General features: G+C 55.4%; 1 protein-coding gene across 3 annotated transcripts in view; it reads left to right on the top strand.

Moving 5' to 3' along the window:
• Window positions 1-14620: 14620 nt before the first annotated feature.
• Window positions 14621-27044, top strand: part of LOC121271726 (carnitine O-palmitoyltransferase 1, liver isoform-like) — a 128628-nt gene continuing 116204 nt past the window's right edge. For all 3 annotated transcript variants that reach the window (XR_005941750.1, XM_041177918.1, XM_041177914.1), the window contains exon 1: window positions 14621-14745. The gene's annotated coding sequence lies outside the window, so the exon portion shown is untranslated. The remainder of the gene's footprint in view (window positions 14746-27044) is intronic.

Raw genomic sequence — 27044 nt, 5'->3', positions numbered from 1 at the left:
TGGAGGTGTTGACACACTTTGAGACATGGGTTATTCCCATTTTAACCAACTCTTGTTTACAGTTTCTGCAACAACTTGCATTGATATGGTGCCTCTACCATGATGGAAAATCTGAGGACGCCTCAGAGCAGCAATTATCAAACAAAATTTAACATCAAGCCACGTAGGGCGGTATTAGGACAGGTGATCAAAAGCTTGGTTGGCTTTCAGGAGTGTCTTAAAGGAAGAGAGAGAGAGGTGACGAGATGCAGGAATTCCAGAATTCAGGATTAGACGTCCAAAAGGCATGGGTGATGGAGCAGTTAAAATTGGTGATGCGCAAGAGGCCAGAATTGGAGGAACGCAAAGATCTTGGAGGGCTGCAAAGCTCGGGAGGGGGTGAGGCCATGGAGGGATTTCAAAACAAGGATGAGAATTTTAAAATTGAGGTGTTGTTGGAAGGGTAGCTAATGTAGGTTGGTGAGCACGGGAAGTATGTGTGAATGGGACCTGGTCTGAGTTAGGATACAGGCTACAGAGATTTGGACGACTTCAAGGTTAGGGAGGTGGTAAGGTGGGAAGTGGACAAGGAGGACGTTGGAATAGTCAGGTCTAGAGGTAACAAACGGGGGCAGAGTGGAGGTTATTTAACTGGGTGAGGCTGTGCCAAAACTGGATCTGTTCTCAACTAATATCTGTACATATCAGAGCTTCCCAGCAGGATTTCTGGATAGTGACTAAGCTATGATCCACAATAAGTTAACTGATGCTGGCACAGAGTTTGAATATTTCTGAGGTTTTTCATTGTGCACTCATCAGGAAAATGCAAGAATGCCAAATTTCAAATGCTCACAACAATTTGTACTACAGGAGAAAAGTTGGCAAGCTGAGTCTAATTGGCCGACGTGTTGCCATGGAGAAAGCAACAGGAAACTATAGGATCTCCAAGTTCTTTTTTGAATTATCCAGGAGCTTGGGAGCCTATAGTTCCCCGCTGCCTTCTCTGTGGCAACACCTCAGCCAATCAGAGTCGACTTGCCAACCAATCTGCATGCTTTTCAAATTGTTGAGATTGTTTGAAATTTGGCATTTTTGTGTTTGTCCTGGTGAGTGCAAGACGAAAAGCTTCATCAACATGTGTCTCTTTTCAGCAACATTTAACTGATGTTAGTGAGGACATCAGTTGGGGGTCCATTAGTCAGTCAAGGAAGGGGATATTCATTGGGCGAGGTGGGGTGGGGGAGTGGGGCAGTGGGGGTTCCAGTTCCTGATCACCAACCAGTGACCCCGCCTAATGGAAAGTAGCTTAGCAAGTTGGAACTAGATTGGAAACAACTGTGATATTTCTGCCTCACGTAGCCAAATAGTCCAACCACCACTTGCACTGTGTGGGCTCACATATGGTCACTTGGACAGTTACAACCAACCCTCATACTGAGGAATTGAGAGATTCAGCAGAGGGCAAAACATTCAGGTATTTCCAGTTTTGAGTGAGGGCAAAATTGAAAGAGAAATTTGGCCAATAGTTAAACGTTAACTGATTTGAACCAGCCCCCTCCTTCCATAGCAACACTGGGTTAGGAATATCACAGGTCTGGGTAAATATTAATTTGTCAGCATTCTCAAAGCAGCTTCCTGGAAACTTGGGTGTCAGGCCTGCAGAGCCAGTGTATTGCTGACCTGTGAGACTGGTCCGAGTGGGATAAGGGTTTCTTTCTGCAAGGTTCTACTGGTCTAGTGTGGAATGGGTTTGGTGCAGTCATAACCCAGTGGGGAAGAGATGACAAGAGTGAAGCCAGTATAGTAAATACACACTCTTGACTCGTGATCACTGGGTTTGCGTTACAGCACTTAGCATCACCAAACTGTATCAAGGTCAGCACTAAACTGGTGATTCCACTCTGACCAAGGTCACAAGGAGTGACAAGAATGTGGGTGATAGCAAACCTTTCTGTTAGGACAGTGTAGAGGGAGCTTTACCCTGTATCTAACCCCATGCTGTACCTGCCCTGTGAGTGTTTGATGGAGACAATGTAGAGGGAGCTTTACTCTGTATCTAACCCCGTGCTGTACCTGTCCTGGGAGTGTTTGATGGGGACAGTGTAGCGGGAGTTTTACTCTGTATCTAACCCCGTGCTGTACATGTCCTGTGAGTATTTGATGGGACAGTGTAGAGGGAGCTTCACTCTGAATCTAACCCCGTGTTGTACCTGCCCTGTGAGTATTTGATGGGACAGTGTAGAGGGAGCTTTACTCTGTATCTGACCCCGTGCTGTACCTGTCCTGGAAGTGTTTGATGGGGACAGTGTAGAGGGAGCTTTACTCTGAATCTAACCCCCTGTTATACCTGCCCTGGGAGTATTTGATGGGGCAGTGTAGAGGGAAATTTATTCTGTATTGAACCCATTCACTCAGAGTACTGAGGCTGACCCCGTATACAAAAACAAGAGAAAGCTGGAAATGTTCCAACCTCATGAATGACGTCTGGCAATTCAACACTGAGAGCAAGATTCAGCAGAAATGGATAAACAACCCAACAAAGTTCAAAACTTAATGCTGAACTCTAATCCCCTGGAGATTGTTAGATGTAATTAAAAGTTTATATGTGACCCTGATTATCTCGATCACAGAAGAAAACAACAAAATTAATTTTGATTATTTATGATTAGTTTAGTTCATCCCATGTTTTAATGTGAATCTCCTGCATAAGTTTGAGAGCAGAGGGCTGTATTGCCAATTACAATGTTTCACAAAGTGTCTTCATGTTTTGTTCCCATTCCACCCACCCTCCCCAACTGCCACACAACGTTCACAACGCCGAAATGAGACCTTTCTTATCCCAGTCCCAACTGGAACTATTCATTAGTTCTGGCAGAATAAGCGTTTTCCATCAATCAAAGCACAGTAGGGAATGCAACCCATCAGCATCCCCTAGGACACACTGCTGCTTGAACAGGTAGCGGAAGCAGATTCAATAGTAACTTTCAAAAGTAAATTGAATAAATACTTCAAAAGGAGAACAAAATGCAGGATTATGGTGTGAAAAGTCAGGAAGAGTGGGATTAACCAGACAGCTTTTTCCAAAGTGTCTGCTTAGGCAGCACAGAACAATGGGCTCTCTCTCTGCTGTAAGATTCTATGATTCTAAAACATGTTGATACTTCAAGTTGAATATATTACCTAACCTTTTGCTCCTTATTATTGACATGAATTTCCTCTCAGAGCAGGTACCCCTAGATACAGAGAAAATTACACTCTAAACTCCCCATCAAGCACTAGCAAATTAGGTGCAACACAAGGTTAGATACAGAGTAAAGCTCCTTCTACACTGTCCACATGAAACACTGCCAGTTCAGGTACAGCACAGGATTAGACACAAAGAAAAGTTCCTCTGCTCTGTCCACATCAGACACACAGCCAGGGCAGGTACAGCACAGGGTTAGCTAAAGAGTAAAGCATCCGCTACACTGTCTCCATCAAACACTCACAGGGCAGGTATAACACAGGGTTAGGTACTGAATAATGCTCCCTCCACACTGTTCCATTGATGTAGGTCAATTCCAGCCTCGGAGGAGTGCTTCTTACTATGGCAGTTTAAACATTCCCATTTCTCATATTGGTTACATGCGCAGCATCACCAGGTATGATATTATCAACATCTCTCTGCATTGCCATCTGTCTATTACTATTTCCGTCTGCCTATTATCTATTGCCAATATCACAAAATCCTATTGCTGTTAGTGGGATCTTGCTGTGCGAAAACTGGCTGATGCTTTATCTGCATTGCAACAGTGATTACACTCCAAAATTACTTCATTGGCCGCAAAGCACTTTGGGAAAACTGGAGGTCATGAAAGGCACTATATAAATGCAAGTCTTTCATTCTGCCTACCCATTATCTATTTCACTGTCTGTTTTCTCTTTCAAACCCCAAATCTCTCCGTTGAGTTTTTGGCTCTTCTCTGCCATCTGGTGTCCGCTGCTGGCAAGAGCTTGTATGAAGTAAAGACAGCATTGCACCTGCTTCAATGCCTGTCAGTTGAAATGCCAGTTGACGCTCATGAGCTCAGATTTGTGGGCAGCGAGTGTCCACTTTGGGGGAGGGGCGGGGGGGGGGTGGGAATAAGATGCTGCAGGACTGGAGGAACAAAAGCATAGAATTTACATTTATATACCGACCCTGGGGACTTCTCAAAGTGCTTTACAGACAATGAAGTACTTCTTTGAATTGCAGTCACGATTGTAATGGAGGAAACGTGACAGCCAATTTGCACACAGCAAGCTCCCACAAACATTAATGTGATCATTACTAGACCATCTGTCTTTTTCATGACTGAGGGATAAATATTGGCTGGAACACAGGGGAAAACTCCCACTACTTTTTCGAAATTGTGGCTGCGAGATCTTTTATGTTTATGTGAAAGGACAGTTGGGGCCTCAGTTCAACAGACATGGCACCTTCAACAGTGCAGCACTGAACTGCGAGTGTCAGCCTGGAAAAGGTGCTCAAGGAAGCGAACATATGGAGTGGGCAAGGGGAAGGAATGGGGGAGTTCTTAATGAATTGGATTACCTTGCCGAAGCTCTAGCAATTGTGCTGTGGCGTGTTCTAATCTGTTGCACAATGGGGTGTTGGCCTGAAACACAAGATCGCAATACTTAGCTGGCAGTTTCTTTACAGCGTAACTGAGCTGGGTACTGGGGTGGGGGTCAGTGAAGCTCATTGGATAACCCCTAATGCATCGTGTTCCAAATGGCCTTCTGTGTGGTTAATGTAACCCTGAGCTTCAGAGACTCCCATCTCAGCTGTGGAAAGCTTCCCCACATTGAAAAGCCCAAGGGAGGTGGAGGTGGGGTTGACAGTGTAGCGTTCTACACTCAGTTATCAGGTACAACACTCCACCCATGTACTTAATCAACAATGACAACAACTTACATTTATCTAGTGGCTTTACAATAATGAAATATCCCAAAGTGTTTCACAAGAGCATTATAAAACAAAATATGACACCAAGCCACATAAGGAGATAATAGGTCAGGTGACCAGAATCTTGGGCAAAGAGATGGGTTTTAAAAAGTTTCTCAAAGGAGGAGAGAGAAGTGGAGAAGTTTAGGGAGAGGATTCTAGAGCTTGGGGCCTCAGCAACTGAAGGCACAGCCACCAATGGCAGAGCAATTAAAATCAAGGCTTCTCACAAAGCTGCAATGAGAGTGCAGGTTGTTCAGAGGGTCGTGGAGCTGGAGGAGATTACAACGATAGGGATGGTTGAGGCCATGAATGGGTTTGAAAGCAAGGATGAAATTTTAAAAGCAAGGATGAAATTTTAAAATCCATGTATTCTTTGACTGGGAGCCAATGGAGAACAGTGAGCACAGGGGTGACAGGGGACATGGGACTTACTGCAAGTTAAGACATGGGTAGCAGGGGTTTGGAGAGGGCAGAATGTGGGAAGCCAGCGAGTACATTGCAATAGTCATGTATAGAGGTAACAAAGGCATAAATGAGGCTTTCAGCAGCAGATGAGTTGAGGCAGGATGATTGCGAACAGATTGGTTTAGTCTGTTGCCAGAAAGAGCGATGGAATCGGTAGCTAGACAACATGAAATGGCAGCAATTCACAGTTTGATTAATTTTGGAATGATCTGTATACAGATCAGGAGACAGAAAGCTTGTTGCATCGAAGGTGGCAAATTTTATTTGCCTGCTGGGTTGGCGGCCTGGGGTCTTGAGTTGAATCTGCCATGTAAACCCATCCTGCTCACCTGGCCCCCACAAACATAAATACCCCTTGGATAAGAAATTCAGTTTCTCAAAATAGTGTGGCACACTTCTGCCCCTCAGTGGTGGTGGTGGGAATGGCAGGAGATGATCAATTCCCCAGCGTGTGCCCTGCTACCTCTATGCCAGCTACAGACAGCAGCAGTGGAACCCACACCAGCAACATTCTTTCCCAGAGAGCTGAGCAGAGAAAACGAATCCAAAACTACTGGAGCAGAAAAAAAAATTGTCTTCTACACATGCCATATATTTATGTATATGTGTATGTATGCAGATATTATGCAGGGTGTTTATAGAGTTGTACGACTTAATTTTAAAAGTTTTCAGGCAATACAGTTCAAATGTCTAGGACAACATCACCTATACAATTCATGAAACAATTGGAGAATGTTTTCAACGAGTTGGAAAACTGGATTAAAAGTACCGACCTCATATTCACACCATCACTAAGCTGAATTCCGTAAGATCGCTCGAATTCACCCGTCTCTGCTTGTCCGCTGCTGAAACCTTCACCCATGTCTTCATCACTTCTAGACTTGACTATTCCAATGCACTTCGGGCTGGTCTCTCAAATTCTACCCTCTAAACTTCCCTGAGCATCCCCGATTTTAATCACTCCGCTGGTGGTCGTGTCTTCAGTTGTCTAGGCGCTCAGTTCTGGAATTGCCTGCCTAAATCTCTTCATCTATCTATTTCACTTTCATCCCTAAATCTTTGAACAAGTTTATAGACATTGGATCTGTTATCTCCTTATGTGGCTCAGTGTTATATTTTGTTTGACAATGCTCCTGTGAAGCGCCTTGGGACGTTCTATTATGTTAGAAGTGCTATCTAAATATAAGTTGTTGTTGTCGAGACACCAACAAAGTAAGTAGTTATGATGAAGACTAGAAATTAGAACTGTATTGTGTTAAAACTTTATGAATGATGATTTTATATGCCATTTACAATTTGCTTCTATCATGTGCACATCCAAAGTTATTACATTTTAATGGACTTTATAAACATGCTGTATGTGTGTGTGTATATGTTTTTATACATATTTTTCAAGGTGCACTGTTTTAACATTGGGGTTCACTGCGGATAGCTTGTGTTTAAATGTTGCCTCAACCCAGGGACTGGGGCAGTGGCTGATTCTGTGACAACACATTTTTCCATTTATTTTGCCAAATCCTGTATCCTAATTCGTACTGAGTTCCGTTCACTCAGCATCGACCTCCATCAGCTCCCAATCCAGCAATGTTTCCATTTTAATCCTTCTTTTCCCTGATCTCGCCTCTCCCCTTCTCCATAGCCTCCTCCAACTCCAGCAGCACTCCTGATCTCAATCCCCCCCATCATTGATGGCTATGCTCTTTAGCACCTGGGCCCTGAGATCTAGAATTCCCTCACTAAACCTCTGGCACTTCTCCACTAACTCTCTCTCTCCCCTTCTTTAAGACTGTCAAATTTTGTTTCAAAACTCTCCTGTAAAACACGATTTAAGTGCTTTTAATTTCCTGATTCATTGTGCGTGAATACTTTGATACGATTGGCTGTTTATCCGCTTGCTGATATCACTCTGTTGCACGTCAAAAAAATCCACTTGACTTGCTGCCAGATCTAAACTGGAAGAACCACCACCACAGAGATTGCTTGATCATTGTGGGCAGTGAACATCCTTGCTTCACCCCTGAATGCAATACCTAGGCCAATATTAAGGCTAGAAGGTTGTAACCAATGACAACCTGCATTCATATAGCGCCTTTACTTCAGTAAAACATCCCAAGGTGCTTCACAGGAAAAATGATCAAACACGTAAGGAGATATCAGGAAAGGTGACCAAGGGCTTGGGCAAAGAGGCCGGTTTAAAGGAGTAAATTATAAGAGCTGGAGTGGCTCAGAGGGTAAGCTCTCCTGCCCTGAGCTGGAAGGCTCTGTGTTCAAGTCGCCCTCCACGACTCGTTGACTATGAAAGAACCCCAGCCACTGGTGCAGGCAAGCCAGTGTTGATCCCCAGCCCAGATAAGTGGCAGGAAGGGTTGTAAAACCATGGGCCAAAAATGATAGTTGATTATGAAGATGGTCAACCAACTGTGTGGCAACTCTGAAAGAGGAACCCAATACTCCTAGAGCGATGTGTAGGGAGAAAACTCTAGAAGTTGTCTGAAACAGCTGGAGGAATGAAAATCTGGGTTAAGCAAGATTCCAGGATTGAAGGAATGCAGCTACATCAGAAGGGGGAGGGAGAAACAAGAATGAGTATTTCAGAATTGAGCCATTGTTAGATCATTAGGGAGACAATGTACCCCAGTGAGCAGAAGATGAGGGTTAGGGCCTTGGTCATAGGACAAGGTATTGTTCCTGCATTTAAGGTCTTTTTTTTTTAGATGAATCTCACTGGTAAGATTTGAGTAATGTTGATTGCTCCACATTAGATTCCCGCAGCTATTTGAGTAATTATTGAAGGATTGTCATAATTGCATTCGAAATGAATGTCTTATACAATTACAACCCATTGACAAAATAAAACTGAGTGGATGCAAGTCTTATGTATGTTGTGTGGTTCCCAGCATCGCAAACCTCTCCCTTTGCAACACTGCTTTACCCTATCCCTCTGTACATTCTCCTCTCTCATAGACTCTGGATGTCTGTCCCTCTGTATCCCTCCCACCACACACACCCACTCCCATCCTCTCTGGCTCACTGTATCCACCCACCACACCCCCATCTCTGGCTCTCTGTATCATTGCCCCCCCCCTCCACCCCCGCCAACACTCCCTAACTCTGGGTTTCTCCTACCCTTATCTCCCCTCCGTGTCCCCCTATCCATACCCCCTGCTCCAATTCCCGTATTCCTCGCCTCCCTCCCCATCCCCGCTTCTCCCCTACAACCCATTCCCTCTCCCCCACTCCCCGTTTCCACTCTCCTCCTCCCTCCCCCATTCCCCCCTCCCCGTTTTCCCTTCTCCCCAAACCCCTTCCCCATCTCCCCACCCCCTCCCCCCGTTTCCCTTTCTCCCCATACCCCGTTTTCCCTTCACCCCACCCTCTGCCCGTTTCCCCAACACCCCTCCGTTTCCCCTTCTCTCCCCTCCCCCTTCTCTCTCCCACCCACCCCCCACTGTTTCCCCTTGTCTCTCCCCCTCCCCCCATTTCCCCTTGTGTCTCCCCCTCCCCCTTGTCTCTCTCCCCCCCGTTTCCCCTTGTCTCTCCCCCTCCGCCTGTTTCCCATTGTCCCCCCCTCCTGGTTTCCCCTTGTCTACCCCCTTAAACCCCCGTTTCCCTTCTCCCCCTCCCCGTTTCCCCATCCCTCTCTCCCTCCCCAATTCCCCTTCTCCCCCCCTCCCCATTCTCTCTCCACATGCCCCCCTCCGGTTCCCCTCCCCATTTCCCCCTCCACCCCGTTTCCCCTTGTCTATCCCCCCCCCATTTCCCCTTCCTCCCCGTTTCCCCTTCTCCTCCCCACCCCTCAGTCCCTGTTTCCCAACCTCCCCTCCCTGTTCCCCCCTCCCCGTTCTCTCTCCCACCCCCCCCATTTCCACTTGTCTCTCCCACTCCCCTCATTTCCCATTGTCCCTTCGTCCCCATTTCCCCCTCTCTCTACACCCTTAAACCCCCCATTTCCCTTCTCCCCATATCCCCTTCTGTTTTCCCTTCAACCCTACCCTCTCCCCATTTCCCCTTCTCCCCCCTCCCTGTTCTCTCTCCCATCCCCCCACCATTTCCCCTTGTCTCTCCCCCCCCGTTTCCCCTTGTCTCTCTCCCCCATGTTTCACCTTGTCTCTCCCCCTCCCCCCGTTTCCCATTGTGCCCCCCTCCTCGTTTCCCCGTCTCTACCCCCTTAACCCCATTTCCCCTTCTCCCCCCCTCGCCTTTCTCTCTCCACATGACCCCCCTCCCATTTCCCGTTCCTCCCCATTTCCTCTTCTCTCCCCTACCCGTTGTGCCACCCCTCTCCCTCCTGGTTTCCCCTTCTCCCTACCCACCCCCCCCACCACCGTTTCCCCACCTCCCTTTCCCCTTCTCCCCACCCCCACTCCCTCCCTGTCTCCCCACCACCTGCTCCCCGTTTCCCCTTCTCCCCCTCCCCGGTTCCCCATCTCTCTCTCCCTCCCCGTTTGCCCTTCTCCCCCCTCCCCATTCTCTCTCCACACCTCCCCTCTGGTTCCCCTTCTCTCTCTCCCCAACCCACCCCCCACCATTTCCCCTCGTCTCTCCCCTCCCCCCGTTTCCCCATGTCTCTCCCCCCACCCCCCGTTTCCCCTTGTCTCTCCCCCCTCAAAGAGGCCGGTTTAAAGGAGCAAATTATAAGAGCTGCAGTGGCTCAGAGGGTAAGCTCTCCTGCCCTGAGCTGGAAGGCCCTGTGTTCAAGACCCCCTCCACGACTTGTTGACTATGAAAGAACCCCAGCCACTGGTGCAGGCAAGCCAGTGTTGATCCCCAGCCCAGATAAGTGGCAGGAAGGGTTGTAAAACCATGGGCCAAAAATGATAGTTGATTATGAAGGTGATCAGCCAACCATGTGGCAACTCTGAAAGAGGAACCCAATACTCCTAGAGCGATGTGTAGGGAGGAAACTCTAGAAGTTGTCTGAAACAGCTGGAGGAATGAAAATCTGGGTTAAGCAAGATTCCAGGATTGAAGGAATGCAGCTACATCAGAAGGGGGAGGGAGAAACAAGAATGAGTATTTCAGAATTGAGCCATTGTTAGATCAATAGGGAGACAATGTACCCCAGTGAGCAGAAGGGATGAGGGTTAGGGCCTTGGTCATAGGACAAGGTATTGTTCCTGCATTTAAGGTCTTTTTTTTAGATGAATCTCACTGGTAAGATTTGAGTAATGTTGATTGCTCCACATTAGATTCCCGCAGCTGTTTGAGTAATTATTGAAGGATTGTCATAATTGCATTCGAAATGAATGTCTTATACAATTACAACCCATTGACAAAATAAAACTGAGTGGATGCAAGTCTTATGTATGTTGTGTGGTTCCCAGCATCGCAAACCTCTCCCTTTGCAACACTGCTTTACCCTCTCCCTCTGTACATTCTCCTCTCTCATAGACTCTGGATGTCTGTCCCTCTGTATCCCTCCCACCACACACACCCACTCCCATCCTCTCTGGCTCACTGTATCCACCCACCACACCCCCATCTCTGGCTCTCTGTATCATTGCCCCCCCCCTCCCCTGCCAACACTCCCTAACTCTGGGTTTCTCCTCCCCTCCGTTTCCCCTTGTCTCTCCCTCCTCCCGTTTCCCATTGTCCCCCCCTCCCCATTTCCCCTTGTCTCTACCCCCTTAACCCCCCTTTTCCCCTTCTCCCCGCCCTCCTCATTCTCTCTCCACATGCCGCCCTCCGGTTCCCCTCCCCTCTCCACCCCGTTTCCCCTTCCCCTCCCCACCTCTCAGTCCCTGTTTTCCCTTCTCCCCCCCTCCCCGTTTCCTCTTCTCCCCCCTCCCTGATTTCCCACCCCTCTCCCTCCCGGTTTCCCCTTCTCCCCACACCCCTCCCCATTTCCCCTTCTCCCTACTCCCCGTGCCCGTTTCCCCACCTCCCTTTCCCCTTCCCCCCACCCCCCTCCCCCCTTCCCCCCACCCCCCTCCCCCCTTCCCCCCACCCCCCTCCCCCTTTCCCCTCTCTCCATTTCCCCGCCTGCCTCCCGGTTTCTTATTCTCCCCACCCCCACTCCCTCCCCGTCTCCCCTTCTCCCCCTCCCTGGTTCCCCATCTCTCTCTCCTTCCCTGTTTGCCCTTCTCCCCCCCTCCCCATTCTCTCTCCACATCTCCCCTCTGGTTCCCGTCCTCTCTCTCCCATCCCCCCACCGTTTCCCCTTGTCTCTCCCCCCTCCCCCTTGTCTCTCCCCCCTACCTCCCGTTTCCCCTTGTCTCTTCCCCCTTCCCCCCGTTTCCCCTTGTCTCTCCCCCCTACCCCCCGTTTCCCCTTGTCTCTCCCCCCCTACCCCCCGTTTCCCCTTGTCTCTCCCCCCTACACCCCGTTTCCCCTTGTCTTCCCCCTCAAAGAGGCTGGTTTAAAGGAGCAAATTATAAGAGCTGGAGTGGCTCAGAGGGTAAGCTCTCCTGCCCTGAGCTGGAAGGCCCTGTGTTCAAGTCGCCCTCCACGACTCGTTGACTATGAAAGAACCCCAGCCACTGGTGCAAGCAAGCCAGTGTTGATCCCCAGCCCAGATAAGTGGCAGGAAGGGTTGTAAAACATGGGCCAAAAATGATAGTTGATTATGAAGATGGTCAACCAACTGTGTGGCAACTCTGAAAGAGGAACCCAATACTCCTAGAGCGATGTGTAGGGAGGAAACTCTAGAAGTTGTCTGAAACAGCTGGAGGAATGAAAATCTGGGTTAAGCAAGATTCCAGGATTGAAGGAATGCAGCTACATCAGAAGGGGGAGGGAGAAACAAGAATGAGTATTTCAGAATTGAGCCATTGTTAGATCAATAGGGAGACAATGTACCCCAGCGAGCAGAAGGGATGAGGGTTAGGGCCTTGGTCATAGGACAAGGTATTGTTCCTGCATTTAAGGTCTTTTTTTTAGATGAATCTCACTGGTAAGATTTGAGTAATGTTGATTGCTCCACATTAGATTCCCGCAGCTATTTGAGTAATTATTGAAGGATTGTCATAATTGCATTCGAAATGAATGTCTTATACAATTACAACCCATTGACAAAATAAAACTGAGTGGATGCAAGTCTTATGTATGTTGTGTGGTTCCCAGCATCGCAAACCTCTCCCTTTGCAACACTGCTTTACCCTATCCCTCTGTACATTCTCCTCTCTCATAGACACTGGATGTCTGTCCCTCTGTATCCCTCCCACCACACACACCCACTCCCATCCTCTCTGGCTCACTGTATCCACCCACCACACCCCCATCTCTGGCTCTCTGTATCATTGCCCCCCCCCTCCACCCCCGCCAACACTCCCTAACTCTGGGTCTCTCCTCCCTGTAGCCCCCCCGCTCCCCTCCACATAACCCCCTGCTCCCCTCCGTGTCCCCCTATCCATACCCCCTGCTCCAATTCCCGTATTCCTCGCCTCCCTCCCCCCTCCCCGTTTTTTCCCTACAACCCATTCCCTCTCCCCCACTCCCCGTCCCTCCCACATTCCCCCCTCCCCGTTTCCCCTTCTCCTCACCCCCCTCCCCATTTCCCCTTCTTCCGACCACCCTTCTCAATTTCCACACCCCCTCCCCGTTTCCCCTTGTCTCTTCCCCCGCCCCCGTTTCCCCTCCCATTTCCCTGACTCTCCCCCTTCCCCCGTTTCCCCTTCTCTCCCTTCCCTGTTCTCCCCCACCCTTCCCTCCCCATTTCCCCTTCTGTCCCCTCCCCGTTCTCTCTCCACACCACTCCCCCCCACCGGTTGCCCTCCTCTCTCTCCCACCCACCTCCCATCTCCCCTTGTCTCTCCCCCATCCCCACATTTCCCCTTATTGCCCACCCCCTTCCCTGGTTTCCACATGTCTCTACCCCCTTTCCCCGTTTTCCCTTATCTTCCCCCCCCCTTGTTTCCCCTTCTCCCCACTCCCCGTTCTCTGTCCACACCTCCCCTCCGGTTCTCCTCTCTCCCCCCTCCGTTTCCCCTTGTATCCCCACCCCTCAGCCCGTTTCCCCACCTCCCCTTCCCCACCACCCCTTCCCCACCACCCCCACTCCCGTTTCCCCTTCTCCCCACCACCCCTCCCTCCCGTTTCTCCTTCTCCCCATCCCCCTCCCTCCCGTTTCCCCTTCTCTCCCCACTCCCTTCTCTCCCCCTTTCCCCTTCTCCCCACCCCCCTCCTCGTAACCCCTTCTCCCCACTACCCTCCCTCCCCGTCTCCCCTTCTCCCCACCACCCTCCCTCCCCGTCTCCCCACCACCCTCCCTCCCCGTCTCCCCACCACCCTCCCTCCCCGTCTCCCCACCACCCTCCCTCCCCGTCTCCCCTTCTCCCCACCACCCTCCCTCCCCGTCTCCCCACCACCCTCCCTCCCCGTCTCCCCTTCTCCCCACCACCCTCCCTCCCCGTTTCCCCTTCTCCCCACCCCCCTCCCCGTAACCCCTTCTCCCCACCCCCTTCCCTCCCCGTCTCCCCTTCTCCCCACCACCCTCCCTCCCCGTCTCCCCTTCTCCCCACCACCCTCCCTCCCCGTCTCCCCTTCTCCCCACCACCCTCCCTCCCCGTCTCCCCTTCTCCCCACCACCCTCCCTCCCCGTCTCCCCTTCTCCCCACCACCCTCCCTCCCCGTCTCCCCTTCTCCCCACCACCCTCCCTCCCCACCCCGTTTCCCCACCCCTCCCTGTTTCCCCTTCTTCCTCCTCCCCCTTTCCCCAAACCCCCTCTCCGTTTCCCCTTCTTCCTCACCACCTCTCCCCTTCCCCGTTTCCCCACCACCCCATTATCCGCCTCCTCCCCGTTTACCCATCCCCCGTTTCCCCACCCTCTCCCCGTTTCCCCACCCTCCGTGTTACCCCTTGTCTCTCCCCTCCCTGTTACCCCTTGTCCCCCACTCACCGTTACTCCTTGTCTCTCCCCGTTACCCCTCGTCTCTCCACCCTCCCTCCTGGTTACCCCTCGCTTCCCCCCGCCTCGTTACCCCCCCCACCCCCCCGCCCCGCCCCGCCCCGTTACCCCCCGCCCCTATCCCCCGCCCCGCCCCGTTACCCCCCGCCCCTATCCCCCGCCCCGCCCCGTTACCCCCCGCCCCTATCCCCCGCCCCGCCCCGTTACACCCCGCCCCGCCCCTATCCCCCGCCCCGCCCCGTTACACCTTATCTCTCCACCCACCCCCCCCCCCCCCTCGGTCTCTGGATCAGTTCATCCACACCCCCCACCCCCACCCCCACCCCAAAGCCCCGGTCCGTGCCACGTGACTGGACCGCAATGTAGCTGGGACGCGGGCCGGCCCGATGACGTCAGGCGCGGTCAGCTGACGGTTTGGCGCGAGCCGAGCGGGAGCAGCGCGAGCGGCGGGAGAGAGGCCGTGAGAGGAGAGCCCGGGCCCGAGGGGTAAGTGAGAGGGAGAGGGAGAGGGGCGGGGGGGTGTGTGTGTGTGTGTGTGTGTGAGAGATGGTAATGAATAGGGGAGCCCCTGAGGGCTGGGGGGGGGGAGGGGCCAGAGATAGTGGGTTGGGCCAGAGAGAGGCAGAGACTCCAGTAACGGGGTGGGGTCAGAGAGATGGCGAGAGGCCAGAATGAGGAGGTGGGGTCAGAAAGACTGGGGAAGTGTCAGGGTGAAGGAGAGGGGCCTCACTGAGTTGGTGGTCAGGCTGGAAGGAATGGTCAGGGAGATAGGGAGGAGGGGCCAATATGGTAGGGAGAGGGGCCATAGAGAGAGGGGGAGGGAGGAGGAGGAGGAGGAGGAGGGGCCACGGAGAGAGGGGGAGGGACCATAGAGAGAGGGAGGGAGGAGGAGGAGGAGGGGCCACGGAGAGAGGGGGAGGGAGGAGGAGGAGGAGGAGGAGGGGCCACGGAGAGAGGGGGAGGGAGGAGGAGGAGGGGCCACGGAGAGAGGGGGAGGGAGGAGGAGGAGGGGCCACGGAGAGAGGGGGAGGGAGGAGGGGCCACGGAGAGAGGGGGAGGGAGGAGGAGGAGGGGCCACGGAGAGAGAGGGAGGGAGGAGGAGGAGGGGCCACGGAGAGAGGGGGAGGGAGGAGGAGGAGGGGCCACGGAGAGAGGGGGAGGGAGGAGGAGGAGGAGGGGCCATGGAGGGAGGGGGAGGAGGGGCCATGGAGAGAGGGGGAGGGAGGAGGGGGGGGCCACGGAGAGAGGGGGAGGGGGGGGCCACGGAGAGAGGGGGAGGGGGGGCCACGGAGAGAGGGGGAGGGGGGGCCACGGAGAGAGGGGGAGGGGGGGCCACGGAGAGAGGGGGAGGGGGGGCCACGGAGAGAGGGGGAGGGGGGGCCACGGAGAGGGAGGAGGGGGGGCCACGGAGAGGGAGGAGGGGGGGCCACGGGGAGAGGGGGAGGAGGAGGAGGGGCCACGGAGGGAGGGGGAGGGAGGAGGAGGAGGAGGGGCCATGGAGGGAGGGGGAGGGAGGAGGAGGAGGAGGGGCCATGGAGGGAGGGGGAGGGAGGAGGGGCCATGGAGAGAGGGGGAGGGAGGAGGGGGAGGTGGGGCCACGGAGAGAGGGGGAGGGAGGAGGGGGAGGTGGGGCCACGGAGAGAGGGGGAGGGAGGAGGGGGAGGTGGGGCCACGGAGAGAGGGGGAGGGAGGAGGGGGGGGGCCACGGAGAGAGGGGGAGGGGGGGCCACGGAGAGAGGGGGAGGGGGGGCCACGGAGAGGGAGGAGGGGGGGCCACGGGGAGAGGAGGGAGGAGGGGGGGCCACGGGGAGGGGGGAGGGAGGAGGGAGGAGGGAGGAGGGGGGGCCACGGAGAGAGGGGGAGGGAGGAGGGGGGGGCCACGGAGAGAGGGGGTGGGAGGAGGGGGGGCCACGGAGAGAGGGGGAGGGAGGAGGGGGAGGGGGGGCCACGGAGAGAGGGGGAGGAGGGGCCACGGAGAGAGGGGGGAGGGAGGAGGGGGAGGGGGGGCCACGGAGAGAGGGGGAGGGAGGAGGGGGGGCCACGGAGAGAGGGGGAGGGGGGGCCACGGAGAGAGGGGGAGGGGGGGGCCACGGAGAGAGGGGGAGGGGGGGCCACGGAGAGAGGGGGAGGGGGGGCCACAGAGAGGGGGAGGGGGGGCCACGGAGAGAGGAGGGAGGAGGGGGGGCCACGGGGAGAGGAGGAGGGGGGGCCACGGGGAGAGGAGGGGGAGGGGCCACGGGGAGAGGAGGGGGAGGGGCCACGGGGAGAGGAGGGGGAGGGGCCACGGGGAGAGGAGGGGGAGGGGCCACGGGGAGAGGAGGGGGAGGGGCCACGGGGAGAGGAGGGGGAGGGGCCACGGGGAGAGGAGGGGGCCATAGAAAGAGAGAGGGAGGGAGGAGGGGCCATAGAGAGAGAGAGAGAGAGAGGGAGGGAGGAGGGGCCATAGAGAGAGAGAGAGGGAGGGAGGGAGGAGGGGCCATAGAGAGAGAGAGAGAGAGGGAGGGAGGGAGGAGGGGCCATAGAGAGAGAGAGAGAGAGGGAGGGAGGGAGGAGGGGCCATAGAGAGAGAGAGAGAGAGGGAGGGAGGGAGGAGGGGCCATAGAGAGAGAGAGAGAGAGGGAGGGAGGGAGGAGGGGCCATAGAGAGAGAGAGAGAGAGGGAGGGAGGGAGGAGGGGCCATAGAGAGAGAGAGAGAGAGGGAGGGAGGGAGGAGGGGCCATAGAGAGAGAGAGAGAGAGGGAGGGAGGGAGGAGGGGCCATAGAGAGAGAGAGAGGGAGGGAGGGAGGAAGGGCCATAGAGAGAGAGGGAGGGAGGGAGGAGGGGCCATAGAGAGAGAGGGAGGGAGGGAGGAGGGGCCATAGAGAGAGGGAGGGAGGGAGGAGGGGCCATAGAGAGAGGGAGGGAGGGAGGAGGGGCCATAGAGAGAGGGAGGGAGGGAGGAGGGGCCATAGAGAGAGGGAGGGAGGGAGGAGGGGCCATAGAGAGAGGGAGGGAGGGAGGAGGGGCCATAGAGAGAGGGAGGGAGGAGGGGCCATAGAGAGAGGGAGGGAGGAGGGGCCATAGAGGGAGGGAGGAGGGGCCATAGAGGGAGGGAGGAGGGGCCATAGAGGGAGGGAGGAGGGGCCATAGAGGGAGGGAGGAGGGGCCATGGAGGGAGGGAGGAGGGGCCATGGAGGGAGGGAGGAGGGGCCATGGAGGGAGGGAGGAGGGGCCATGGAGGGAGGGAGGAGGGGCCATGGAGGGAGGGAGGAGGGGCCATGGAGGGAGGGAGGAGGGGCCATGGAGGGAGGGAGGAGGGGCCATGGAGGGAGGGAGGAGGGGCCATGGAGGGAGGGAGGAGGGGCCATGGAGGGAGGGAGGAGGGGCCATGGAGGGAGGGAGGAGGGGCCATAGAGAGAGAGAGAGGGTGAGGAGGGTCCATAGAGAGAGAGAGAGAGGGAGGAGGGTCCATAGAGAGAGAGAGAGAGGGAGGAGGGTCCATAGAGAGAGAGAGAGGGAGGGAGGAGGGTCCATAGAGAGAGAGAGGGAGGGAGGAGGGTCCATAGAGAGAGAGAGGGAGGGAGGAGGGTCCATAGAGAGAGAGAGGGAGGGAGGAGGGTCCATAGAGAGAGAGAGGGAGGGAGGAGGGTCCATAGAGAGAGGGAGGGAGGAGGGTCCATAGAGAGAGAGAGGGAGGGAGGAGGGTCCATAGAGAGAGAGAGGGAGGGAGGAGGGTCCATAGAGAGAGAGAGGGAGGGAGGAGGGTCCATAGAGAGAGAGGGAGGGAGGAGGGTCCATAGAGAGAGAGGGAGGGAGGAGGGTCCATAGAGAGAGGGAGGGAGGGAGGAGGGTCCATAGAGAGAGAGAGGGAGGGAGGAGGGTCCATAGAGAGAGAGAGGGAGGGAGGAGGGTCCATAGAGAGAGAGAGGGAGGGAGGAGGGTCCATAGAGAGAGAGAGGGAGGGAGGAGGGTCCATAGAGAGAGAGAGGGAGGGAGGAGGGTCCATAGAGAGAGAGAGGGAGGGAGGAGGGTCCATAGAGAGAGAGAGGGAGGGAGGAGGGGCCATAGAGAGAGAGAGGGAGGGAGGAGGGGCCATAGAGAGAGAGAGAGGGAGGGAGGAGGGGCCATAGAGAGAGAGAGGGAGGGAGGAGGGGCCATAGAGAGAGAGAGGGAGGGAGGAGGGGCCATAGAGAGAGAGAGGGAGGGAGGAGGGTCCATAGAGAGAGAGAGGGAGGGAGGAGGGTCCATAGAAAGAGAGAGGGAGGGATGAGGGGCCATAGAGAGAGAGAGAGAGAGAGGGAGGGAGGAGGGGCCATAGAGAGAGAGAGAGGGAGGGAGGGAGGGAGGAGGGGCCATAGAGAGAGAGAGGGAGGGAGGGAGGAGGGGCCATAGAGAGAGAGAGAGAGAGGGAGGGAGGGAGGAGGGGCCATAGAGAGAGAGAGAGAGAGAGGGAGGGAGGGAGGAGGGGCCATAGAGAGAGAGAGAGAGGGAGGGAGGGAGGAGGGGCCATAGAGAGAGAGAGAGAGAGGGAGGGAGGGAGGAGGGGCCATAGAGAGAGAGAGAGGGAGGGAGGGAGGAGGGGCCATAGAGAGAGAGAGAGGGTGGAGGGTCCATAGAGAGAGAGAGAGAGGGAGGAGGGTCCATAGAGAGAGAGAGAGGGAGGAGGGTCCATAGAGAGAGAGAGAGGGAGGGAGGAGGGTCCATAGAGAGAGAGAGAGGGAGGGAGGAGGGTCCATAGAGAGAGAGAGGGAGGGAGGAGGGTCCATAGAGAGAGAGAGGGAGGGAGGAGGGTCCATAGAGAGAGAGAGGGAGGGAGGAGGGTCCATAGAGAGAGAGAGGGAGGGAGGAGGGTCCATAGAGAGAGAGAGGGAGGGAGGAGGGTCCATAGAGAGAGAGAGGGAGGGAGGAGGGTCCATAGAGAGAGAGAGGGAGGGAGGAGGGTCCATAGAGAGAGAGAGGGAGGGAGGAGGGTCCATAGAGAGAGAGAGGGAGGGAGGAGGGTCCATAGAGAGAGAGAGGGAGGGAGGAGGGTCCATAGAGAGAGAGAGGGAGGGAGGAGGGTCCATAGAGAGAGAGAGGGAGGGAGGAGGGTCCATAGAGAGAGAGAGAGGGAGGGAGGAGGGTCCATAGAGAGAGAGAGAGAGGGAGGGAGGAGGGTCCATAGAGAGAGAGAGGGAGGGAGGAGGGTCCATAGAGAGAGGGAGGGAGGGAGGAGGGTCCATAGAGAGAGAGAGGGAGGGAGGAGGGTCCATAGAGAGAGAGAGGGAGGGAGGAGGGTCCATAGAGAGAGAGAGGGAGGGAGGAGGGTCCATAGAGAGAGAGAGGGAGGGAGGAGGGTCCATAGAGAGAGAGAGAGAGGGAGGAGGGTCCATAGAGAGAGAGAGGGAGGGAGGAGGGTCCATAGAGAGAGAGAGGGAGGGTCCATAGAGAGAGAGAGGGAGGGAGGAGGGTCCATAGAGAGAGAGAGGGAGGGAGGAGGGTCCATAGAGAGAGAGAGGGAGGGAGGAGGGTCCATAGAGAGAGAGAGGGAGGGAGGAGGGTCCATAGAGAGAGAGAGGGAGGGAGGAGGGTCCATAGAGAGAGAGAGGGAGGGAGGAGGGTCCATAGAGAGAGAGAGGGAGGGAGGAGGGTCCATAGAGAGAGAGAGGGAGGGAGGGAGGAGGGTCCATAGAGAGAGAGAGGGAGGGAGGGAGGAGGGTCCATAGAGAGAGAGAGGGAGGGAGGGAGGAGGGGCCATAGAGAGAGAGAGAGGGAGGGAGGGAGGAGGGGCCATAGAGAGAGAGAGGGAGGGAGGGAGGAGGGGCCATAGAGAGAGAGAGGGAGGGAGGGAGGAGGGGCCATAGAGAGAGGGAGGGAGGGAGGAGGGGCCAGAGAGAGAGAGAGGGAGGGAGGGAGGAGGGGCCATAGAGAGAGAGAGGGAGGGAGGGAGGAGGGGCCATAGAGAGAGAGAGGGAGGGAGGAGGGGCCATAGAGAGAGAGAGGGAGGGAGGAGGGGCCATAGAGAGAGAGAGGGAGGGAGGAGGGGCCATAGAGAGAGAGAGAGGGAGGGAGGAGGGGCCATAGAGAGAGAGAGAGGGAGGGAGGAGGGGCCATAGAGAGAGAGAGTGAGGGAGGCGGGGCCATAGAGAGAGAGAGAGAGGGAGGAGGGGCCATAGAGAGAGGGAGGAGGGGCCATAGAGAGAGGGAGGGAGGGAGGAGGGGCCATAGAGAGAGAGAGGGAGGGAGGAGGGGCCATAGAGAGAGAGAGGGAGGGAGGAGGGGCCATAGAGAGAGAGAGGGAGGGAGGAGGGGCCATAGAGAGAGAGAAGGAGGGAGGAGGGGCCATAGAGAGAGGGAGGGAGGAGGGGCCATAGAGAGAGAGAGAGGGAGGGAGGAGGGGCCATAGAGAGAGAGAGAGGGAGGGAGGAGGGGCCATAGAGAGAGAGAGAGGGAGGGAGGAGGGGCCATAGAGAGAGAGAGGGATGGAGGGAGGAGGGGCCATAGAGAGAGAGAGGGATGGAGGGAGGAGGGGCCATAGAGAGAGAGAGGGATGGAGGGAGGAGGGGCCATAGAGAGAGAGAGGGATGGAGGGAGGAGGGGCCATAGAGAGAGAGAGGGATGGAGGGAGGAGGGGCCATAGAGAGAGAGAGGGATGGAGGGAGGAGGGGCCATAGAGAGAGAGAGGGATGGAGGGAGGAGGGGCCATAGAGAGAGAGAGGGATGGAGGGAGGAGGGGCCATAGAGAGAGAGAGGGATGGAGGGAGGAGGGGCCATAGAGAGAGAGAGGGATGGAGGGAGGAGGGGCCATAGAGAGAGAGAGGGATGGAGGGAGGAGGGGCCATAGAGAGCGAGAGGGATGGAGGGAGGAGGGGCCATAGAGAGAGAGGGAGTTAGGGGGCCATAGAGAGAGAGGGAGTTAGGGGGCCATAGAGAGAGAGGGAGTTAGGGGGCCATAGAGAGAGAGGGAGTTAGGGGGCCATAGAGAGAGAGGGAGTTAGGGGGCCATAGAGAGAGAGGGAGTTAGGGGGCCATAGAGAGAGAGGGAGTTAGGGGGCCATAGAGAGAGAGGGAGTTAGGGGGCCATAGAGAGAGAGGGAGTTAGGGGGCCATAGAGAGAGAGGGAGTTAGGGGGCCATAGAGAGAGAGGGTTAGGGAGGGGGCCATAGAGAGAGAGGGTTAGGGAGGGGGCCATAGAGAGAGAGGGTTAGGGAGGGGGCCATAGAGAGAGAGGGTTAGGGAGGGGGCCATAGAGAGAGAGGGTTAGGGAGGGGGCCATAGAGAGAGAGGGTTAGGGAGGGGGCCATAGAGAGAGAGGGTTAGGGAGGGGGCCATAGAGAGAGAGGGTTAGGGAGGGGGCCATAGAGAGAGAGGGAGTTAGGGGGCCATAGAGAGAGAGGGAGTTAGGGGGCCATAGAGAGAGAGGGTTAGGGAGGGGGCCATAGAGAGAGAGGGTTAGGGAGGGGGCCATAGAGAGAGAGGGAGTTAGGGGGCCATAGAGAGAGAGGGTTAGGGAGGGGGCCATAGAGAGAGAGAGGGAGGGAGGGGGCCAGGGAGGGAGGGGGCCAGGGAGGGAGGGGGCCAGGGAGGGAGGGGGCCAGGGAGGGAGGGGGCCATAGAGAGAGATGGAGTTAGGGGGCCATAGAGAGAGAGGGAGTTAGGGAGGGGGCCATGGAGGGAGGGGGCCATAGAGAGAGAGAGAGAAGGAGGGATGGGCCATAGAGAGAGAGAGAGAGGGAGGGAGGAGGGGCCATAGAGAGAGAGAGAGAGGGAGGGAGGAGGGGCCATAGAGAGAGAGAGAGGGAGGGAGGAGGGGCCATAGAGAGAGAGAGAGAGGGAGGGAGGAGGGGCCATAGAGAGAGAGAGGGAGGGAGGAGGGGCCATAGAGAGAGAGAGAGGGAGGGAGGAGGGGCCATAGAGAGAGAGAGAGGGAGGGAGGAGGGGCCATAGAGGGAGAGGGAGGGAGGGGGCCACAGAGGGAGAGGGAGGGAGGGAGGAGGCCACAGAGGGAGAGGGAGGGAGGGAGGAGGCCATAGAGAGAGAGGGAGTAAGGGAGGGGGCCATAGATGGAGGGAGGGGGCCATGGAGGGAGGGGGCCATAGAGGGAGGGAGGGAGAGAGGGGGCCATAGAGGGAGGGAGGGAGAGAGGGGGCCATAGAGGGAGGGAGGAAGGAAGTGGCAAATAGAGGGAGGGAGGGAGGGGCCAATAGAGGGAGGGAGGGAGGGGCCAATAGAGGGAGGGAGGGAGGGGCCAATAGAGGGAGGGAGGGAGGGCCAATAGAGGGAATGATGGAGGGGCCAATAGAGGGAGGAAGGGGCCATAGAGGGAGGGAGGCGGGGGGGGGGGGTACGGGGGGAGAGAGGGGGGATGGGCCGGGGGAGAGAGTGGGGGGATGGGGCAGGGAGAGAGTGGGGGAGAGGTGGGGGAATGGGGGAGTCGGAGGGGGTGGGGGATGGGGGAGAGGGGGGATGGCAGGGAGAGTGGGGGAGGGGGCGGGGAGAGTAGGGAGAAAGTGGGGGATGGGGCGGGGGGAGGGATAGAGTGTGGGGGATGGGGCGGGGGGGAGGGAGAGGGAGGGAAGATGGGGGATGGGGTGGGGGATGAGGAGGGGGGAGGGAGAGGGAGGGGAGACAGGGTGGGGGAAGGAGGGGACTGGGAGGGAGACGGCGAAGGGGATGGTGCGGGGGGAGGGAGAGGGGAATGGAGCGGGGGGGGAGGGAGAGGGGGGAATGGGAGGGAGGGAGAGAGCAAGGGGGGAGGGGAAGGCAGAGGGCGGGGGGATGGGTGGCTGGGGGATGGGGCGGGGGGGAGGGGGTGGGAGAGGGTGGGTGGGGGGGAGGGAGAGGGCAGGGGGATGGGGCGGGGGAGGAAGAAGCTGCGTGGATGGGGAGGGAGGGAGCGGGGGGATGGGGAGGGAGGGAGCGGGGGGATGGGGAGGGAGGGAGCGGGGGGATGGGGGGAGGGAGAGGGCGGGGGATGGGGTGGGGGGAAGGGGTAGGAGAGAGCGGGGGGGTGGGAGAGAGTGGGTGGATGGGGCGGGGGGAGGGAGAGGGTGGGTGGATGGGGTGGGGGGAGGGAGAGCAGGGTCATGGGGAGGGAGAGAGCAGGGAGGTGGGGCATGGGGAGGGAGAGAGCAGGGGGATGGGGCGTGGGGGAGGTAGAGGGTGGGTGGTTGGGGATGGGGAGGGTGAATGGGTGGATGGGGAGGGAGAGAGGGGGAATGGGGAGGGAGAGCGGGGGGATGGGTAGGGAAAGAGTGTGGGGGGGTGTTGGGGAGGGAGAGAGCAGGGGGTTGGATGGGGAAGGAGGGGGAGAGCAGGGGAGGAATGGGGAGGGAGAGAGCCGGGGGGGGTGGGGAATGGGGAGGGAGAGAGCGGTGGAGGGAGAGAGCGGGGAGGGAATGGGGAGGGAGAGAGCAGGGGGGATGGGGAGGTAGAGAGAGGGGGGGATGGGGAGGTAGAGAGAGGGGGGGATGGGAAGGGAGAGAGCATGGGGGAGGGGGCGGGGAAAGCCGGGTGGATGGGGGAGATGGGGAAGGAGAGAGCAGGGGGGGATGAGGTGGGAGAAAGCCGGGGGGGGGTGGGTGGTGGTGGCAGGGGTGATGAGGCGGGGGTGCCGGTGAGAGAGAGGAAGGAGAGGAGAGGAGGGGAAGGAGAGGGAAGGGAGGGAGTGGGAGGGGAGGGGAGGGGGAAGGGAGGGGGGAGGGAGACAGCAGGGGGCGCCGGGGGAGGGAGGAGGGAGGCCCTGGGGAGGGGCTAGACAAGGTGGGTGAGGCCTCAGTGAGGAGGCAGTACCTATGGAAGCGGGCCAAATTGTGGCAGGGCCTTTGAGGGGGGTGTAGAGTCTGGGGAGGGACCTGTGGGGGTGGGGTAGCTGAGTGAGGGGAGCGGCCATAAAGAGAGGGGTGTGGCCTCAGTGAGGAGGGTCATTGAGTTGAGGGACCTCAGCAAAGCAAAAGATCAGCGAGAGGGTCCAGAGTGGGAATTCAAGTCTCAGTGAGGGAAAGGGCCCAGCAGGAGCAATGGGAGGGTAGGGAAGCTACTTCAGGAAGATCCTGAGTGAAAGGAGGGGCCTATGAGGGCATTGAGGGAACTATCTCAGTGAGACGATAACAGAATGAGAATGGGAAGTGCCACTTCCAGGAGGGTTGCTGATTGAGGGATGAAGCCTCTGTGAGGGAAAAATTCACAATGACGAAGAGGTCAATGATGGATCATGGAGTGAGGGAGGATAACAGCGTGAGGGTGACCAGCCAAAGAGTGAGAGGAGGAGTGGTGGTGGTCACAGTGAGGGAGGGGTCATGCAGAGACTGCCTACAGACTAAGGGAGGGCTTCATGGGGAAATTAATCACAAATGGGGGAGTGGGTCAGAGAACTGTATGTTATGGGGAAATGGGTCATGGACAGAGAGGGGAATCAGAGAGATGGATCACAGATGGAGAGGAATCATGGGGAATATTAGTCAAAGACAAGTAATAGGGTGATAAGAATCAAAGAGGGATTATAAAGAGTTGGGTGACAGACTTTGAGAGGATTGATGTAGCGACATAAGATCATGGATCCCGAGGAAACATACAGACAAAGTAATAATTGTTTGTTGAATGAGAGCTTCACAGGGATAGAGAGACAAGTGACAATAGACTGGTCATAGGCAGAGCTGTGATGAAAGGGATGGGTCATAGGCAGAGAAATGATGGGGGAAGTATGTCACTGAGGAGCGTTGAGTGTTGGGTCACAGAGGATGTGAGTCATAGACTGAGAGAGGGGTGACTGGGGAGACGCGTTACAAACTGAGGGACAGGAGGCTGTGCCATCAATGAGGGGAGTGGAAAGGGATTTGGAGTAACAAGGAACAGGCGGATAAATGGAAGAGAGCTAGAAAGCTTACAGGTGTGTTTCACAAGTTTTTAGATATTCCAAAATTCTTTACTCAGAGTGGTTAGAAAATGGAATTTGTTACCTTGAGGAGTAATAGAGGTGAATAGCATAAATTAATTTAAGAGGAAGCTAGATAAGTACAGGAGAGAAAAAGGGATAGAAAGATATGTTGATGGGATGAGATGAAGTGTGGGAGGAGGCTCGTGAGGAGAATAGCTAAGGCACCAGGAGCAGATGGGAAGCGTTCAAGGGTACTGAGGGAAGTGAGAGTGCAAATTGCAGAAGCACTAGTGATAATTATTCAGTCTTCCTTAGACACAGGGAAGGTGCCAAAGGACTGGAGAACTGCAAAAGGAAGATGTGAGTATACGACAGATGTCAGGTAGAAAATACAATGGGGATTCAGGCTGAATATAGAAGGACCAGAGGGGAAGTGAAGAAAATCATGGGGAGAGCATGAAGAGAGACTGGCAGCGAATATAAAAGGGAATCCAATGATCTTCTATAAGCATGTAAATGATAAAAGGGTGGCAAAAGAAAGAGTAGGGCTGATTAGGGACAAAAATGGGAACTTGCATGTGGAGGCTAGAGAAATATTTTGCATCTGTCTTTACAAAGGAAGAACTTGCTACCCAGGCTAAGGTGAGAGAGGAGGTAACTGGTGTACTAGAAAAACTTACAATCGAGAGGAAGAAGGTGTTGGAAAGGCTATCTTTAAAATAGATAAGGTACCAGGACCGGATGAGATGCATCCAAGGGTACTGTGGGAAGTGAGAGTGAAAGTTGCAGAGGCAATAGTGATAGTCTTCCACACCTTAGACACAGGGGAGGTGCCAGAGGACTGAAGAATTGCGAATGTTACACCCTTGTTCAAAAAGGGGTGCCAGGATAAAGCTGGCAACTATAGGCCAATCAGTTTGACCTCAGTGGTAGGGAAACTTCTGGAACCTATAGTAGGGGACAAAATCAATAATCACTTAGACAAGTGCAGGATAATTAATGAAAGCCAGGGTGGATTCATCAAGGGAAAATCATGTTTAATTAACTTGCTGGAATCTTTTGAGGAGGTAAGAAGGTTGATAAAGGAAACGCTGTTGATGTATATATAGATTTTCAAAAGGCATTTGATATGGTACCACGCAACAGACTTGAGCAAAATTCTAGGTCATGGAAGATAAAGGAAAGTAGGCACTTGGATAAGAAATTGGATGAGTGACAGAAAACAGAGTGGTAAATGGTTGTTTTTCAGATTGGAGGAAGGTTTGCAGTAGAGTTCCTCAGGGATCAGTGTTGGGACCCTTGCTCTTCTTGATATATATTAATGATCTAGACTGTGATATGCCGGGCATGATTTCAAAATTTGCAGATGATACACAGTTGTCAACTGTGATGGGGATAGTCTTGAACTTCAAAAGGACATGTTGGTGGCAGATGTTGGCCATAGGTGTATCAGAAGTACTTACAAGTTGACAATCAACCTGTTTGGCCACATTATGAATGCACCTTTCGGGGCCATGGGTGGGACTCGAGCCTGGAGTTTCTACCACTGTGCTGCAAGACTTCCCCTTGCATGAATAATGAACTGAATATTTGCCCGTTTGAAATGTGCACGACTTCCATCTCTGATTCCTGTCACTGCTGAATGTGCTGAGACACACACCCATTCTGTTGTGTTGGGACTACCACTGATTTTCCCCGTATTGCATTCAGGTGTATAGATGAGGTACATGTGGGCAATGCAGTAATTTGGGGGGATGATTATTACCGAGTTTATTCCCCAGAGTACAACAATGATTCCAATTCAAAAATACTTCATTGGCTGTAAAGCGCTTTGGGATGTCCTGAGATTGTGCAAGGCACTATATAAAAACAAGTCTGCCTTTCTTTCTATTAAAAGCAGTGATTAAAGCATAAGTTCTTTTTATCCCCAAATGCCTCAAAGGATAATTC

Source organism: Carcharodon carcharias, chromosome 31 (genome assembly GCF_017639515.1).
Source record: "Carcharodon carcharias isolate sCarCar2 chromosome 31, sCarCar2.pri, whole genome shotgun sequence".
In the NCBI taxonomy this organism is placed as follows: Eukaryota; Metazoa; Chordata; class Chondrichthyes; order Lamniformes; family Lamnidae; genus Carcharodon; species Carcharodon carcharias.
The sequence above is the reverse complement of the archived record's forward strand: the minus strand, read 5'-3'. Positions and strand labels throughout refer to the sequence as shown.